Source organism: Thermobia domestica, chromosome 11, assembly GCF_964235325.1.
Source record: "Thermobia domestica chromosome 11, izTheDome1.hap1.1, whole genome shotgun sequence".
NCBI classification, from domain to species: Eukaryota; Metazoa; Arthropoda; class Insecta; order Zygentoma; family Lepismatidae; genus Thermobia; species Thermobia domestica.
Window position 1 is genome coordinate 30,832,863 of NC_137464.1, and position 18,573 is coordinate 30,851,435.

The 18,573-nt window shown below is 35.2% G+C and overlaps 1 protein-coding gene and 1 long non-coding RNA gene across 3 annotated transcripts in view; one reads left to right on the top strand and one right to left on the bottom strand.

Annotated features, from left to right (window-relative positions):
- Nucleotides 1-10,766, bottom strand: part of LOC145663998 (uncharacterized) — a 167,782-nt gene extending 157,016 nt beyond the window's left edge. The window contains exon 1 of one of the 2 annotated variants that reach the window (XM_081730283.1): nt 9,950-10,766. The gene's annotated coding sequence lies outside the window, so the exon portion shown is untranslated. Of the gene's footprint in view, nt 1-947; nt 1,063-9,949 lie in introns of those variants that run through there. The other variant, XM_081730286.1, reaches the window with a different exon arrangement.
- LOC145663999 (uncharacterized) overlaps nt 1-18,573 on the top strand; it is a 111,751-nt gene that overhangs the window by 13,237 nt on the left and 79,941 nt on the right. The gene's annotated exons all lie outside the window — the stretch shown is intronic.

Consider the following 18,573-nt stretch of genomic DNA (forward strand, 5'->3'; position numbering starts at 1 on the left):
TATTTTACGTAAAGATACGTATTTTATAGCATCCTTGAAACCAACAATGCACCTGAGTTTAGAAAATGCAGACAAATTAAGGGATTTCGGAAAATGTGTGTGGACGGAAATTTTGACCCACAAAATGCAGGTAGGTCCGCACTAATCCTGACATATATAGCCATAACTTTGACAGAAAATGTTTGCAGCAAATGTGCCAAAAGGGCTACTGGCCGCTGGAATTGTGGTGTGGGTACAGTTGTGTGTGTGGTGTGCTTGCATGTGTAAGTGTGTGGGTTTGTTCGTACCCCGAAATATTATTCATAACCTGAGGGGAAAAAATTGTTCACCAGACTTGTTGAACCGCGTGTCCATTGTACACTAGGCCAACTGTCATTTTTGCACAACACGGTAAGATGTAAATGACAAACATTTGGCAATGATGGGTACGTAAAACACATGTAACTTCTATATTCATTCTTGTGACGGAATTAGTTAACAAAATTGAAAATCAGATGTACGCAGGAATGATTTCAGATTTTCTAGGGTGGGGAAATTCAATACACTAGAGGTTAGAAATAATATGACAAAAATACGGAAACTCCACACCGATAGGATATATTGATTAATAAAAATGATTAATAAAATATTTAGAGTAGTATGGTAGTTGTTTTTTTAGATTATATTATTTTACTGGCAAACAGTATTCCAAGCTGTTAGAATTGTGCATAAGAGGTAGGTTTTATTTATTTTTGTAGTAGTTAAGTAAAATAACCGTTTTACTTCGAAATTAATTATAATTTTATTAACATAAAGAGAATTCTAACTTATACAAGAGGATATTGATAATGCTTTGTGCTTATTTTCTGAGTTACATGCCACAACCTATTTACGCGTGGAGACCAAAACTAAAAAGCTCAGACTGTCTTTTTAATCATATTTTACATATGGTAACAAATTAGACTTACATAAGTAAATGATACCCTCTTAATCCAAGTCCAAGGTTAGCTTTTTCGCACGTAGCTAAAATGATGTTTCTCGATGTCTCTGTTGCCTCCGTTTTTACTCACTTTCTTTCCAGTCTGAATTTCCATTATAGTACAGTTTATTAGTAATTAATTTGAAATTAGTTGCTTAACTTATGATTTTTTTTTGTGCAATTAAAAGTCCCATTAGGTTATCTCACCTTTGTCCCTTAGGACAAGTTGTTATAAAAAAGGAAAAACATATTAATAGTTTTTCTTGATTACACTTTTAAGGCATTTTTTAAAAAATAATTACACTTAAGCATCAAAACTTTGTAACAAATTAGCATATCCATTTTTTCCTTTTTTTAAACACAATATGTTCCAGAAGGGAATTTCGACTCCGGGGAAGATTTAATCTCTCGCCACTCCTTGAAATCACTGGTACCACGTATCAACAACTGAAATAATTTAACTTCAAAAGGCTGAACTTACTAGACCATATTAAAGAATTATACCGTCATGAAGCTTATATCGTGTTAGTGGAATGAAACATTTAGTACAGAGTACAGGGTGACGCATAAGTCAGTTTATCCAAGTAATATGAATGTGACTGCTCTACTCGCTTGTGTAGTGGCTAGCGCACCTTTTGGTGCACTTGGTCCCAAGTTCGATTTCCGACGAGGGAACATTGAAATTCGAATGTTATGCACCATGGTTCAATTTTCACAAACTATAGATCTCATACTTGTATCAGTGCTGAAAAGAGACGCTGAACGTCAATCAACAAAGGACTGATTTATATGCCACCCTGTATTACGAAACTCGTTTTATAGATTTGCTTCATCTGCATTCACGTAAACTTTTTAAAGATATTGTTACAATTTAGCCAAGCCGACAAAGAAGTCTTTCCCACTTAGATTGCAAGCTGTTCTTTACGCTTGTCATTCTAGCAATTGAGTATTGTGACTTGCATCCTGGATCGCTATTGTCAATGTGTATAACATGCACTCTATACGTTATGCACGAATCGCTCATTTTCGTGCTTCCCTGTGTAGTCTGTCATTTCGCTTTTTGTAGAAACTTCCTTCATGTTGTGTTTTTGCAAGAAAAAAGTGCTGTTTAAAAGTATTTATTAGTTACAAAGTGACGTCATATTTAAAATCTTGGAAACTATCTGGTTTATTTATTTTTCTCTTATTGAAGTTAACACAGTCACTGTTCAATAATTCTGATTAGTGCTGTTAAAATTTCAATAATTCATTATTCGAAGATTCAAAATAAAATTCATTAGTTCGGACAATTATATGAACAATTATTCGAATATTGAAAACGAATATTCGAATATTTGATTGACAACAGAAAAAAATATTCGACATAACCAATATTCGAATAATTGGAAGGTAATAGATTTTGTGGAACAATATTATTTAAATTTTATGAATAAAATAAAACCTCGTTAACATTTATTGAGGTTGCATAAATTCAGAGCAAAGAACGTTTAAAACTCTATCCACAAATTTCTTACTTCAAAAAAATCCTGACACTATATTACAGTAAGGAAATGAGGAATTCTGTAAATAAGTTAAACTAACATCATAACTAGATTTAGCCGTTTATAGCGTTAGTTTTGTAAACTGAACTCTCTGGAGCTCATGAGATTAAATGTAAGCAAGACAAGTTTATATACTTGGTCTTATACCAAAAGTACTTGCCGTTTCGTTCTAATTTCCAAGAATAAAGAAATACAGGGAACTAACCTGCATCTATTTCTCAACAAACTCTTCCTCTTTATTGATACACAGTTACTATTGCTCCGTCCATTTTGTGTAGCTGGGGTATGTTTCAGATGAAAAATAGAAGTTCTTAGGGATGATCTATTGCAAAATAGGGTCCACCAAGCGAATAGGTGAGGTTTGGCAACAATCATAACTCAGTCGGGGGAAAATTGGGTGAGTAGGATGGGTGTGGTCAGCCAAGAATGATGTCACAACACTAGCTCGGTGTGACGGTGCATTCTCCATGTGGGGGATGAAATTGCCATTTGCCATTTGTGGTCGTTTCTCATTCATTTTTTTAAAATTGTAATACAAACATCCAAAATTGCATGAAATTGGGAGCTTGATCCCCTTCCCTTGGCGAACTTTGCGTACACCAATACTTTCTCCTATATTGTAAGTTTCACTACCATGTAAGTCTCTATAAGGGATGCACTGCATACAGTATACACACTTATGTAAATCTCCAACATACTTTAAGGGCGGGGAGATTTGCTGTGGGGAAAATAACCTCTGGTTTTTAGTAAAACACTAGGTATTTGCCCCCGAGGTATTTTTGCGAAAACCCGGGGTTTTTCAGTGAAGAGATTTGCTCATTATCAACCGTGGGGTGAAATACCCAGGGTTTTTCTTGAAATCCACCGACTTGCTGTACATGTGACTGAAAAGTATTATTTTCCCTGTCTGTCTAATCGAATAGAACCCAGCGAACGTTTCTAGCTTTCCTGTGAGCACGGTTATATCTTTCTTCTGCAGCTGGACCAGAGGGTGATAGAATTGGAATATGCGTTCAATCAATTGCTCCAAATGCACCAGGGAATTGTGAGTTCTCATAGAACTTCAGTTTCACTGCAGGCACTTCTGTTCCAGCAGGCATTTTTATGAACTAGGGTCTTCTTCTAGCTACAATTCCAACTACACTGTGAAATTGCAGTTGAGAGATGCACATTTACCAAATCACCACCAACTCGTTGAAAAGTGCCTGTGTGGAGAATGCGTAATGTAATCAATACCTGTAAATCTGCGGAGCAGTCATGCTTACGTACAGGTTTGTGTAGATCTTCTTCAATCAAATGCATTAATGGTCGGAAAGTTTCTTTGGTATAGCCAAAACGACCGCCAAATTCTTCATTACTGTAGACTGCCAAAGGATCTACTCTGCCACATATTGTATAATTTCTTTTATGTGGATGGTTCTCAATAACATCACCAACGTAATTGATATGGTCTATTTCGTCTATGTTTATTACAGGAAATTATTCCATCTGAAAAAACACTCCTACCAGTAGGATAAATTTCCTCCAGTAAAGTGCTAGGTATTTAAACCTGGGGTTTTTTCACTGTAGACCAAATATCTTCATTTTTAAAAACCCAGAGATATTTAACTCACCAGACGAAAAACCACTGGTGTTTTGCTGGTGTTTTTTTACCAAAACCAAGGAGGCAAAAACCTCGGGTTTTCTTGATACACACAAGCCAAATCTCTCCAACTTTAAAAACCTAAATGAGAAAACCCAGGGGATTTGAAAACCACTAAGCAAATCTCCCCGCCCTAAGTGGCAACATTAGCGGATATAGGAACTCATTCTTCCAAGATATTTCAACCGACAGTGACTGGAAATAGCGCCAGCTCATACACCTTCGGTGGCCTAACCCTCTGTTCTACTCTCATGTCTCTGCTCACTATCGCTCTCTCGGCTTCTGTGCTTCTCTATGGGGCCACGAAGTATGCAACATTGACAAATGTAATGCATGTATGGTTGCATATATTTAGACCTCGTTTTATTCCGTTTAATTCTATGTTAGAAGAGTGTTTCGGTGATTAATCGTCCGTTTTTCAGATTTTATTGTCATTTTCTTTATAAACCTACCAAATACTGTCTTGACATTCATACAGTATTTGGTCAAGAATGTCAAGCGGTTCAAAAGAGGAAGCGTAACTAATTTGTTACATATTCCAGGAATAATGGAGCTCTACTTCATTCAATAATCATATCCTGAAAATCTTTAGAAATTCAATATGAATTATGAAGTTTTGAATTTGCAAAAATATTTTTAAAAAATAATTTTGATTCATGAAAGTATTGAAATATTCAAATTCTAGCTGTTAAAATTTCAAAAAATCCTACTTCTAACATGTCAGAAGTTCTCATGGCAACTTCCCAAATTTGGAAATGAAAGAAAAATTTCTGTTTCTAGAATTACTATTTTTCTTCAGGGCTCACAAAGTAGTTTATATATAACATCACATAGGCACAATATCCAGGAAATATTCTGTAAATATTCTACATATTATGTATCAATAGCTTAAAATTCTTTTGAAGTTAGTTTATTCATATGAGATCATCTATGTAACTCGCTGGATTTTGGATTTTAAAAGCTAACTTGAAATGATTGGCTTATGGGTCTAGCTGTGAAATTACTTTTAAAAACACTTACAAATTATTTTGATATTGTTCGAGGGGAGGAAAATATACAGTTATGATTATTTGATGTCAACCAATTTTAACTTTCTTATATCTTCCTGTTCTGGTAGTATTCGTTAAATGAAACATTCGAAAATCTCAATCTCGATTAGAGCCTGAATTTTCTTGATATATATATATATATATATATATATATATATATATATATATATATATATATATATATATATATATATATATATATATATATATATATATATATATATTAAATTTATTTCTTCCAACAAAGACCCAACATGTAAAGCTATTGATATTTCTCCCAGAATAAATATCGTCATACCTTATATCTACACTTTGTATCTGCTTCAGTACTAGTCTATCTTAAGAAAGAAAAAAATAGACGAACTCCTGGCCTACAGTCAATGGGGACCAGGGCTTACCAGCTGCTCTGTGGGACTTATGCCTTTGTGTTGATGCGTGCTCAGCACATTGGCTCCCCTCACCATTAATGCTGGCTTTCTAGATTGGAGTTCTATACTTCTTATCAAGTAGCTCCCCAACTGTCCTCACTACTCTGGGTGGACACTGATAATTCGAGTATCATTGGTGTTTACGAACGGTCACCCATCTTTCCTCTGACTGGACTCTGAACAGCTTGACTTTCCGAGAAGTGGTATTTCAGTGCAGCTAGGGCGTTCATATACTAAGCTATCTACATTACATCTTCAAAGAAGTAAATCTGCTGACTGAAGTAAGCACTTGATCTTCGAATTAATTGAAATGAGATGAAAGTTTTCAGTTTAACGTCCAACGATTCTGCCCTTTAGGCTAAGGGAGACGAGTGATTAAGGCAAGTGAATGATGATGAAGGAATTGGTGGAATGATACTGTGAGAGGAAACGAGAGCACCTCGAGAAAACCCACGGACACGATGCTGTCCACCACAACCTTACTTGGCCGGGGATCGAACCGGGAATTCCACGCACCAAAGGTAAGTACTCTTCTACTGATCCACCGTGGCTCTTGTCGGTAAAAATTTAAATTTTATCGTTACGATCGAAGGAAGCAAAAGTTATCTAATGGACCAATTCTTGTATATCGATTTCTGAAGCTGTGTTAAGCTTTTTTTCCTTCGCTTGGTACGATAAAATTCGATTTTTTTTACCGACGTGACCTCCCTCAAGAGCCGTCACTGATCGAATTTGGACATGAGTAACCTATAGAGTGAAAGTAATTACTAACTGGGTGAAAGAGGATCTACATTGTTGTGGATGTTAAGGCAAGCTCATCGTTACAAAGCAGTTATGAGTGCAGAGGTCACGATCAGCACAAGTGCTGAGCGCAAGAATCTTGGTGCGCACAAAGTGCAAGAGTCTTGCATGCAAGACCAAGACCAAGACTAGCAATCCCGATGCAAGACCAAGACCAAGACTAGCAATCCCGATGCAAGACCAAGACCAAGACCAAGACCAAGAGGTGCAAGACCAAGACCATACCTGCAAAATCAAGACCAAAACCAAGAGTCTTGCGCAAGAGTCTTGCAAAAGTACCGGTACTACTTGAATTGTTTTTATAGAGTGTAAAAAGCAAGGGGAAAAATTATTACATCTTTCAGTTGAATTTCTTGGCTTCAATAAAAATGCCGCTGGGGTGAATGTGTTCCCAGTAGTTTACGCAATCCGTGGGAGTCGATCTGCCCCTGTAGCATATAGTTACAGTATGTCATTTTCTGTATCGGTTCGCTGTAGTTTTCTGTAGTTATTACTCGTTTTCAAGCCACACAGGTGTCATCTTGTGCCATGAGATATATTTTGGTGGACAAACACTGTGTGCGTGGGTTTTCTCGGGGTTTTCCCGTTTCCTCCTATTTTCTTCATTCCACCATTTCATTTATTTCTCATCATCACCGCCTCCCTTAGCCTCGGTGCATAACCCTGGGATGTTAAACTAGATATTTCATTTCATTTCCAAACATATTAGTGGTGTTCTTCTTCCAAAACTAAAGATAAATGTAGTATTGAACATCGATAATTCCGTACACCATAGGTGTCGATTACATGAGTATGGCCTTAGCTCTGAGGCTCAAGCATCCGTTGGAAATTTTTAATGTGTGCTCATAAAATTAATATCGAAATAACATTTTCATGACCTTGACAGAAACTTAGTGCATGTGACCGTAAGTTTGATTTCATGGGCGGATGTTTATACGTTGAATAATTGTTTATCAATGTGATTTTTAGCCTCTTTAGGTATATGGCACATCGAGGATTGAGCGAAATAACATTATACAAATAAATAATTCGCATTTACAAGTGACGGTGATTTTGTACAGTTATTTCAAATAGCTTGGAGTTTGATATCATTGTTTTGTATTTCTAATATAGGGCAAAGTATCTGTATGAATTCAGTTTATACAAAAGACACAGACAGTTGAGTCGTTTTCAGTTTTCACTCAAATTATTCTAAAATATTAAGAGGTTTGATTATAATCATTATTATTTTATTTCTCTCTCTCTCTCTCTCTCTTTTTTGAGACTTTTGATCATCCAGTTCAAAATGATTTATCTGTTGGTTTACTGAAAAGAGAAAAGCAAAATCATGACGCCATTGAGCATCGAGTTGAAAATGATTGATCAATGATTTTACAGAGAACACGAAAAGCAAACTATAATGTCGTAGAGCATGGAGTTGAAAATGACTAATATATGTATATTTTTACAAAGAATGGAGAAGCAAACTACGAGGTTACAGAGCATAGAATTGGAATTGACTAGATTACAGGGACATGATTGAGGAATTTAAATGTTTTCTTTCTTTTTAAATAGAATCATTGCGTTAGCAGTTTAAGAATTTCTATGATGAGGTAACCTGACAGTTAAAAAAATAATACCTTATTTAGGGAAGGCTTAAAATATATAAAACGATAATTGTGCCTGTTGTTCTGTATGGTAGCGAAACGTGGTCGCCTACTCTGAGGGAAGAACATAGACTGAAAGTATTTGAGAACAAGATCCTGAGACGAATATTCGGACCCAAGAGGAACGGGAATGGGGAATGGGGAATGGCGAAAACTTCATAACGAGGAACTACATAATTTATACGGTTTACCCAACATTGTTAGGGTCGTCAAGTCTAGGAGGCTTAGGTGGGCGGGTCATGTAGCTAGAATGAAAGAATGTAGAAACGCTTTCAAAGTTTTGACTGGAAGACCAATCGGAAAACGACCATTAGGAAGACCTAGGCGCAGATGGGAGGACAATATTAAGATGGATCTTGCAGAGATAGGAATATAAAGTAGACACTGGATCCAATTGGCTAAGGATAGAAGTCAGAGAGCTTTTGTGAACGCGGCATTGAACCTCCGGGTTCCATAGGCCATAGAGTTAGTTAGTTAGTTATTTAGGGAAGGTAGAGGGCATACGAGTCCTCCAAAATGTTGTAAATTTTAATCTGAATAAAAGCCATTTTAAATAAATTTCCTCCAATAGAGTAGAGGGATCCTCCTTCCTCTCTGTTGTTTTCGACTTTACTTTTCTCTACCCTGCTTAAAGTGGTCCTACTTCACAAAGCGGAGCTGGAAAAATAAAGTGAAATCAAATATTTAAGTTTTACGTCCGGCTAGGCTAAAGGAGACACATGTGCAAGAAATAAATGAAAAGGTGGAATAAAGAAAATGGGAGGAAACGGGAGAATCCCGACAAAACCCATGCACAAGGTGTTTGTCCATCACAAAACTCACTTGGCGCGAACTGGGATCGAACAAGGATCCCGTACACCAGACATGTACGTTCTACCACTGAGCCACCGCGGCCCATAAAAGCGCAGCTGGAATGGAAATTGTAAAGTTCATCCAAATTATTTTCTGATAATGTAAGAGGCGTTGGAGTTAAAATATTACACATTGAATTTCTTCCTATTTTCTCTTCATATCTTTTATTTTGCTTTCTTGCTTTTTTTTTTGAGCGTTGTACCTAGGTATTATCCATTACTCCCCCACTATTAAATATTTGTTCGTCGCAAACATTTTTGACAAGAGTTTAATTAGTGAAACGTTTTGAGAAACAATTAGTTAAATCTTTTACAAAATCTTTAATTGGCAGAACGTTTTATGAAACTTAACTAGTAAAACATTTTATGACACTTTTAATAAGTTAAATGTTTTGAGAAACTTTTTTTTAGCTCAATGTTTTGAGAAATGTAATTAACCCAACGTTTAGTGACGTGATAAAAAAAACGTTGAGAAATAATCAATTAAATATTTTATAAAATCTTTAAATACGAATAGCAAAACATTTTAGATCGTTTAATTAGCAATCGTTTTGAGAATCATTTAATTTGCTATAAGTTTTGTTTGATAAACATTTAATTAGCTAAATATTTAGGAAACGTTTAGTTAAATAGTGAGCAAAATGTTTAATTTCGTAAATTTTTCTTAGAAAATGTTAAAATATTTGTACAAGTATTAGTGAACGTTTTAAGGTTACTTGTTTGTATACATTTAGAAGTTTGCTAAAACATTTAGTTTATGAAATGTTTGGAAATGACAATTTAATACATTAAATATTTCATGTAAAAGAAGATAAAACTGTATCGGATACCGTGATAAGTATTTCCATTCTCTAATTGGCGTGTACCGTACCTTATAAAATTTAAAGTTTGCTGTTGTCTATTACATCTGTCATGAGAAGCTGTAGGAAAAGCAGATACTAAGATAATTTACACTATCCAAGACCTTATCTCTTGTAATAAACTGTTTGCACTATATAAAACAGATGAGATGCAGAGAAAGTTAGCCACTCACCCTTGGTGACTTCCAGGGAATAAACTTGGGGGAAAAAACTGGTAAAATTTGTAAGTGTACTTTATATGTATCTGGTAGCAGGTCAATCACATTGCACTTCATTTGATCACTTCTTCAAGTATCGCATTCTTCCTTCGCTCCGCTTGGCTGAATATCCGTGGCAGTTGAATTTACATTACTAAAAGCACTTGATTGAACGTCGTGACGACAAATTCCAGCAGTCTGAAACAATATAAACAGTATTAATAATAACAATTCTTTTATAAATGTTGTTATGAAAGTTGACGTAGATGACAATAAAACAAGAGGATCAGTTAGTCTTTCGCTGTATTCCATTGTGCCCGCCTCGCGTTGAAAAAAAATAAAAATTACACTGGAGAAAGGATGTCACGTGACCCAAGATGAGAGACGACCCCGTTTCCTCCTTTGTGGTTTTCGTTTAGTTAACGTTTAAGCTTATCTACCTACCTCACACCGGCTTGCAAGCTGATAGATTCAAGTTTTTTTTTCTTTCTTTTCAATTTCTACTGACAGCTAATTTACTTTTAATTGACAGTGTCCAATAAATGAATACATTGCGTGTTAAGTATGTGAATTGGCCAAGGTCGCGTTAAAAAGAAAAAAAAAGTGATGTAACTACTGGAAGTGTACAGTGTTTGTGGAGTGTTTTTACCTTACAGTGGAATAGAAAGTGATCGTGTACATATATCTTATTGCTTCTTAAAACGAAGACAAAATAGAAATGTGGACTAAGGTTTCACATATAGAAGGAAATTAATGACTTATTATCGTTGGAATATCTTCGCCTGTTCAGAATTCAGGTGAGTTACAATATTCGCATATGATTCATTAATTTATTGCAATTTTACATTAGTTCCCAGAGTCGAGGCTATCTAAGACAGGATCTACTGTTTACTCGGGTTTATATTTAAGGGAAGTAACCTAATCAAGCATAGAACCAGAAACTTGTTATATATTCAGCTACGAAGGGACTCTCCTAGTTTATAATGAATATTCGACAATATAGCACTATTTAAAAAAAAAAAAGAGTTCTTGCCATTGTAGACGAAAAAGTGCTATTTGCAACCAAGCAGCTTTTCATTGGTTGATGTAAGGTCAGCACACCAATTCCCATGACTATTATTTCTGGCTTCCTAGACCAGAGTTTGAATCCTTGCAATTTAAATGACTTCACAATTGCTTCATGACGACGAGTCAACACCATCAATTGTCAATTGCCATCGCGAATCTAACTCCAGTACAGTGTTGCCGAAACACTGACAAAAAAAGTCGCTAAATATGAGATGAAATGTCTCTAATTTAGGGTGAAAAGTCGCCTTAAAAAATAGAGCCATAATATTTCAGAGAAAATGCTTAACACTATAAAGAACTAGCATTTCACGATTTCTTGAAAAAAAAATTCTTTTCTATGTTTGGAACTAATTAAAAATAAAATGTGGCCAAGCAAATACTTATTATTCCTAATACGTCTTACAGTTTCGGCAAATACATCAGATAACGTCTGTGATATAGAAATAATATACAGTACAACTTGCTCAAAGCGGAATCGAAAGAAACTGATTTTTTTTTTTTTTCAAATTGGACAAGTTTCCGCATTATACAAAATAACATACAGAGATTACTATAAATCTTAATAATTTTATACTAATTTACGACCAATACGAATATACAAATTTTACTAGTAGACTATCTGAACCTCCGCTCTCTACACAGCGCATCATTCATATATGAAAATGAATCTTGTTCTTATACCTCACAACATTTGTACATGTCCCTTTACAGACACAAGTGAAAGACGTCTTGATAAAAATCGGCAAGGGGTACCATAAAAGGGAAATTTTTTGATTATTTTTTCAATGACTCGCATTGTTTGCAAGATTGAACCTACTTCCGGTTGGAGTTCATAATTCGTGTATAATCAGTGTTTTCTTTCTTCTTGCATGCAGTATGTAATAAGCAAATACATTACATCACAATTAATTATAATATCAGTTATAACTTATATGGTGTTCACAGTGGCGTATTTAGGGGGGTGGCTTCCGGGCTTAAGCTTCCCCCCCGAAATCTTACTTAGTATAGTAAAGTAAATGAAATATCTTGCAGAATTTTCACATTTCCAGGCAAAGCCTCCCCCGAAAGTTAGCAAAGCCCCTCCCGAAACAAAATCGTAAATACGCCACTGGGTGTTCAATAGGAAAACAGTCCAAACAATAAAGATTCATCTTAGCCTGGAGAAATGGTTATCCTTCCTTTTTCATTATCATTTAGCCTTAAAACAAACGTCTGAAAGATATACTACCCCTATATACAACTCTGTGGTATTGGAATGTATAATTCATGGAATATGATGCTTTACTTTTTCTAAAATTTCTCCACTTCCAATGTACCCCTAAAAATGTAATAAAGAAGTAACGGTTATATATATATAATACCTAAATATGATAGAAGGCCGTTTTTTGTGTTTTTAAATCGCGAAATAACGCGAATTCGGTTCTTTTTTAAAATAACAACGAAATGCACTGCATAAAGCGATAGATTCGCGAAATCGAGATGTTTGTTGGTAATACTAATAAAATAACACAAGTTTCTTTAGCAACAAAATGTGATTCACAGAAGACCATCACTCCTGTTATTTTTAGACCCGTTGGTTACTGAAAGTTTGCCCCTGAGATTTTGTTGCCTGTGCTTTGCCAGCTTCCAACGTTGATTCTGAAAGATATTCTTCAGAATACAACTCCGTAGTTATGGTAAGGAGGCAAAACCTTAAAGAAGAAAATGTGGAAATATTGACAATTTTGTCATTTGAAATATAAGAAACACTGAAGAAACTATAAATTCTCCATTAAGTGAAAATGTGTGTTGATAATGATAGAGGAGAGGAAGGGAATGCCGATCAGTTGGGAATGGCGATCAGCCCAGTTTGCCCTTTTGCGTGACCCGAGGAGAAGTCAAACTAGTGCTGCCATCTGCCTCTTGTAGCAAGGTTTCTTGTGTATTGTCAAGGAAGTTGTCAGAGAAGACTGAAGTCTACAGCGTGCTGAAACTTGTTTTTGTTGATTTTCTTATAAGGATCTGCATATTTCAACTAACGATATGTACAATTTTAAGTTGTAAGATCTTGAAGTTACTAAGATTCATAAAAAGTTATATTTACGTCTAATGCACGACACATAGTTATATTTCAAATAAACTACGTTTTACAGTATAACCAGCTCAATTTTCAAAATGGCGCAAGGTTGGGAATGCCGATCAACGTGATCGGTTTACCACCATGGTGATCGCCATTCCTAACAAACATTTGGGATACTTCTCCAGCCAAAAATTATAAAAGAGGCTAGACCCAACATAGGTAATACGCCTACTTGAGTCAAACACCGAAACTTTGGTATCGGTGTAACCTTTGTGGATCGTGGGTGCATGCTGATTGTACTGTTGTGTACTCACCACATGGATATATCTGTGACGTGTTTTTGAAAAACGTCAATAAAACATTCAGTTGACGTTTCTCAGTCTTTCGAAGGCGCAGTGTAGGAAAAAAAACTTGAACTGCCTATGAAACTATGTGTGTTTATTAAGCTTGTACTGTGACCGCCATTACCAACATGTGATAGGAATGGCGATCAAAGTAGCAACTTGAGTTTTTTCCATTGTGTTCCCGAACTGAAAGAATGATCCTCTTTTTATTTTACACACTTATTGTAGAAGGATTGGAGTACGTATTTACAAATTTGTTTCAATATATTTTGCAAATGAAACTACGTAATAACCCATTTTTTTTAGGTGATCGCCATTGTCCACCCCTCCCCTATGAATTGCGTTTTAAATAAGTATATTGAGATTTTTTTAAAATAAAGAAAATGTTAAGAAACACTGCAGTGTGGTTTTTAGTCGATATATGTATTCAAATCATACATTTAATAAATCCAAGTTTAGGAGGGACAAGGAGCTATTTTTTTTTCTCAGATGGTAAGTCCAAAATTATAATTTATTCTTTTAAATTTAAGATGTCAAAATTTAAAACTATTCGTTTAATTTTCAAATTATATTTTTATTTTAATTAGCTTTCACAGACCACTTTCTCTATGTTTACAATGTACTTGCTTCTCAAAACCATTACAGAATATAGCAAATAACCCGTATTTGCTTGTATTAAATCGCGAAAAATAACACCGATTTTGGGCAAAAATAACACCGATTTCAGGGATAAAATAAAACGAAAACTTCACGCCCCTACTTATTACTCGTGCGTACTAAATTTCATACTGGATTTCACTGCATGACGCTTTCCTATACTACATTAAACTATACTGTAATACATTTTTTAAGAGCTTCATTTTGTATACATTGGTCCAGATATGCGCATATTCTTTGACTTTGTATAAGTGATCTTTCATTATTTTATTTTACGTTTTAGCGCATCATAAATTTGCGTTATTTCCCGTGCAGAGAGTTCATCTTCCTCTTTAGATTTGACAACTTTAAGTTCATTATTAAGAGACAACGAGATATGGGACTTAGCAATGATGTTCATTGTTAAATACTTGGTAACAAACTGATCCGCTAAGACGTAAAAATGTGACTGGATTGTGTTGTAGAGTCATAATAGGCCTAATAGGAATATTCTCCAAAGAATTAAAACCCATTCCCTTCATCTCTTACCCTTTAACTGTTGATTTGGAGTATTATACACAAACGCACTTAGCACAGACGAAGTGAATAGGAATATGTTTGGACATTCTTTTCAACTCTTCACTATCTGTTGATGCACCGTTATTCCTATCCTGTCAAATAAATACTGGTAGTGCTGAGCAGGCGAACAAGATGAAAGCTGCAAAGGTACTGGAATGTACTTAAAAATAAATGTATATATCATGATCATTCTGAAGATATTTCCGTATTATTACACGTAGTTTCTAGTGAATTATTCAATTATTACTTTCCATTTCCAAACTGGATAGATTCCGTATTATGCAAACATAATAATAATATTGCATAACCTATCTTCTTGGCTGGAACCACGGGCGTCAATCTCACGTGTTCCTAAGAATATTTGTAAAACGGTTTTCGTCCCTCCTAATATTTCAAGTATCTTAAATCAATTATGACCCAAAAGAGGCTCAATTATGTAGCAGTTTGCTACGTTCACAAAACAAAAGAAAAAGTGGATATGGAAAAAGTAGCACAAAAGTTTGTTTCCAATTGTGGAAAAAGGCAGGCAGTTTTTTTGTCCTATGAATGTAAAGATGCACATGTAAGTATCACACATGTTGTTACTAACATGGTGGTGTTTTTCATGGTAATTTTGTTTAGGTAGCAATCAGCAAAACAAGTTTAGTTTAGCTAAAAAAAAAAAAAAAAAAAAAAAGAGAGAAAAAATATAATCTTTAACTAATTTTTTAATTATACATTGTTAAGTCTCATTTACATTGGTTCTATGCTTGTATGCCAAAAACCTGTTTTCAAAACTTTATTATTAAGGAGTATTCACTTCACACTACCTATTATTATTTTGCTTTTGTTTGTTTGTTTGTTTGTTTGTATGTAATGTATGTATGTATGTATGTATGTATGTATGTAATGTATGTAATCTATGTATGTATGTATGTATGTATGTATGTATGTATGTATGTATGTATGTATGTATGTATGTATGTATGTATGTATGTATCTATGTTTGTTTGTTTGTTTGTTTGTTTGTCTTAGTATCATATTTTACAAAAAACTATACTATCAAAGATAAAAATAAAGTACAAAATGTTTTAAATTTTTGTTTGCTTTTTAAGTAAAAAAAAAAATGCTATAAAATGTATGAAGGCAGTTTACTTAATTTTCCGGGGAGGACCTCCTGCTTTACCAGAATGTATTCCATACACCCCAGTTCCCCCCGGTAGTCTATCCCTCCAAAGTTTATGTGCTACTGACGCCAATGGCTGGGACTTTAGAATTTGTTCACAATGGGCAAGTTTCCGCCATAACCACGTTCCGCTTTGAACAAGTTTTACTATATTAGAACAGTAATAATAAGAGTAACACAGATTAGAAATAAAGTATTTGCTTTAGAAAAGAGTTTATGTTTTTAGGATATTTCAAAACGCACAAACATTAAAGATCTACAAAGAGAAAAAAATCTATCTATTTCACTTTACGCTTCTTCCATAGCTAAACTGCTGCATTACTTCGGAAGCTGTGTAAATTAAAGGAATTTGAAGGTTGGAATTATTCTCTATTAGAGGACAAAGGTCAGCAGGAAACGAAGTGGAACTATGGAGGAGTGTTCACTCCCAACTCATCGTCATTTGCGTTGATTAAAACAAACGAAAAGAAACATCAAAATTACTTAGAATTACGTAATAATGGTTGATTACACAAGGTCAAGTTGTTCGCAGCACAGAAGTCGGTATATGTGTAAGGAAGTCGCCAAATCTTCATTGCAAAATCACCAAAAAAGTCGCCAATCGGAGAAATGATCTTTTGTCTCTGTATCTTGGAAGTCAAATCCCCTAGATTTAGCTATTTTCCCCCCAAATTGGCCACACTGATAGGCATCCCGTACACACCAACGGTGCAGAACCTGTCCATAATCTCATGGAGGATATATTATGATGATCTAGTGTTTCGCAAACCTTTTTTTTTGGGGGGGGGATTGCTATTGTATTTTGTGGAATCATACATGAATTCTTGATTTCCAGAAAATCGACTCCTAGTGTCTTAATGGAAAGAGTTGCATTTCTGGGTGCAGATTTACTTTAGGAGAGCTTAACCGTAATGGACATAAATTCGGCTTCTAGATATATGCTATGGAAACATCGTTACCGATCAATACACTGCATGGGGCTGCGGTGGCAAAGTGCTAGAGCGTTCACCTCTGGTGCTTCGGGTCACTGGTTCGATCCCAGTTCTCGCTAAGTAAACTTTGTGGTGGACAAACACCGTGTGCGTGGGTTTCTTCGGGGTTCTCCCGTTTCCTCCCACTTTCTTCATTCCACCATTTCATTTATTTCTCAGTATCACCGTCTCCTTTAGCTTAGCCAGCATAAACGTGGGACGTAAAACTTAAAGATTTCATTTTCATTTCATTAATACACTACTGCATTTACATGCAAATTCAATGCATCATGGCTTCCTTATGGGCTATTACATGTTTGAAACATACACTTTGGATTATATTAAAACATTATTACGCGCGTCACAGGTAAAATCATCATGTATTTTGGTTACTTTTCCAGTTTTGAACTTTACGTATTTTTCCCCCCTAAAACTAACAAATCTATCATTTCGTAAAATAGGATAGCATCAATTTTTTGACTGGGCTGAATTCCCGCGACACAGGCTATGTCTGGTTAGATTGATGCTGAGTTTCATGCGTTAACTGGTTAGACAGTCTGTCTCGAAACTGATTGTAATTTTGTAATTTATATACACAAGTATATGTGTAACTTCATGGTAAAAATAAAATATGTCTTACTAAATCTGTACTTCTAGGCCTTCTGGAAGCATGCATATTTTTAATTTTAAAATTCTGCGACACACTCAATGGGACTGCAGATGCGCGACACTTCGGTTGAAAAGAATCTGCATAGTCAAAAAATAATTGATTTTAATTCCACATGTATTCCACCAATTTGATGCAACCAAATATAGTAAATAATCACTAAAATATTTTAGTAAAGAAATTCACCATCAAAGGATTCTCATATTTTTTTATTACCTATCCTTTTATATGTAATTTAAGAAAATATTAAGGAACCGGTATAGACTCTGTTTTTACAACCTATCTGTTCATCTCTCCTTATCGCCCGTCCTGATTGTTTGATTTTAACGATAAAAATATCCGGCATCATTGAGCAAAACGCAATACCTGAATTTATCATTCACATCATGAACAAAATCATAATTGGTACAATATAATGTTGCCAAAATACCCATAAAGCGGTGGTTCCTAATGTTGTTTACTTGGCGCCATCCCTCGTTCGCCTTGAATACTCCATGCCCTCTTCCAGCTCCTCCGTGGTTAAGCGGTTAGCATATGCGCCTTTGGCGTGGGAGACCCGGTTTGATTCCCGGCAGGAGTTCATGTTTGGATTCCACGTGAATCAGTAGGTTCCGTCTCATATGGCCTCGCTGCTGAAAGGGACGTTAAACTCAAATTCAGCTCAACTCAACTCCATGCCCCCTTCGAGAACTCAACATATTTCATGCGCCCTCCTTCCTTCCCGATCATTGATCTGAACTCTTTCGCGATTTCAGATGCAGCATTGATTTGTTAAGTCTTCAGTAATAGTAATACTCACCAATTTATATTTATTTACAGCTAAACTTCTTCATACTATTGAAGTACACTATTATTATTATTATTATTATTATTATTATTATTATTACTGAAACGAATCGTCAGTCAAGCGAAGGCTTCATACACCACCACCAATATTGTCCCGAATTCGACAGTGATTTGATCTACAGACTGAGGGAATATACAGATTTCAGTTTGGAATTTCAAGACAAGTCTTCTGACTGCTATTTACTTTTTAGAACTGTTTAACAAAAGCTTACCGAATTACCGTTTCCTTGTAAATAGTCTTTCACGATTGTAAAAGTAATTTCGA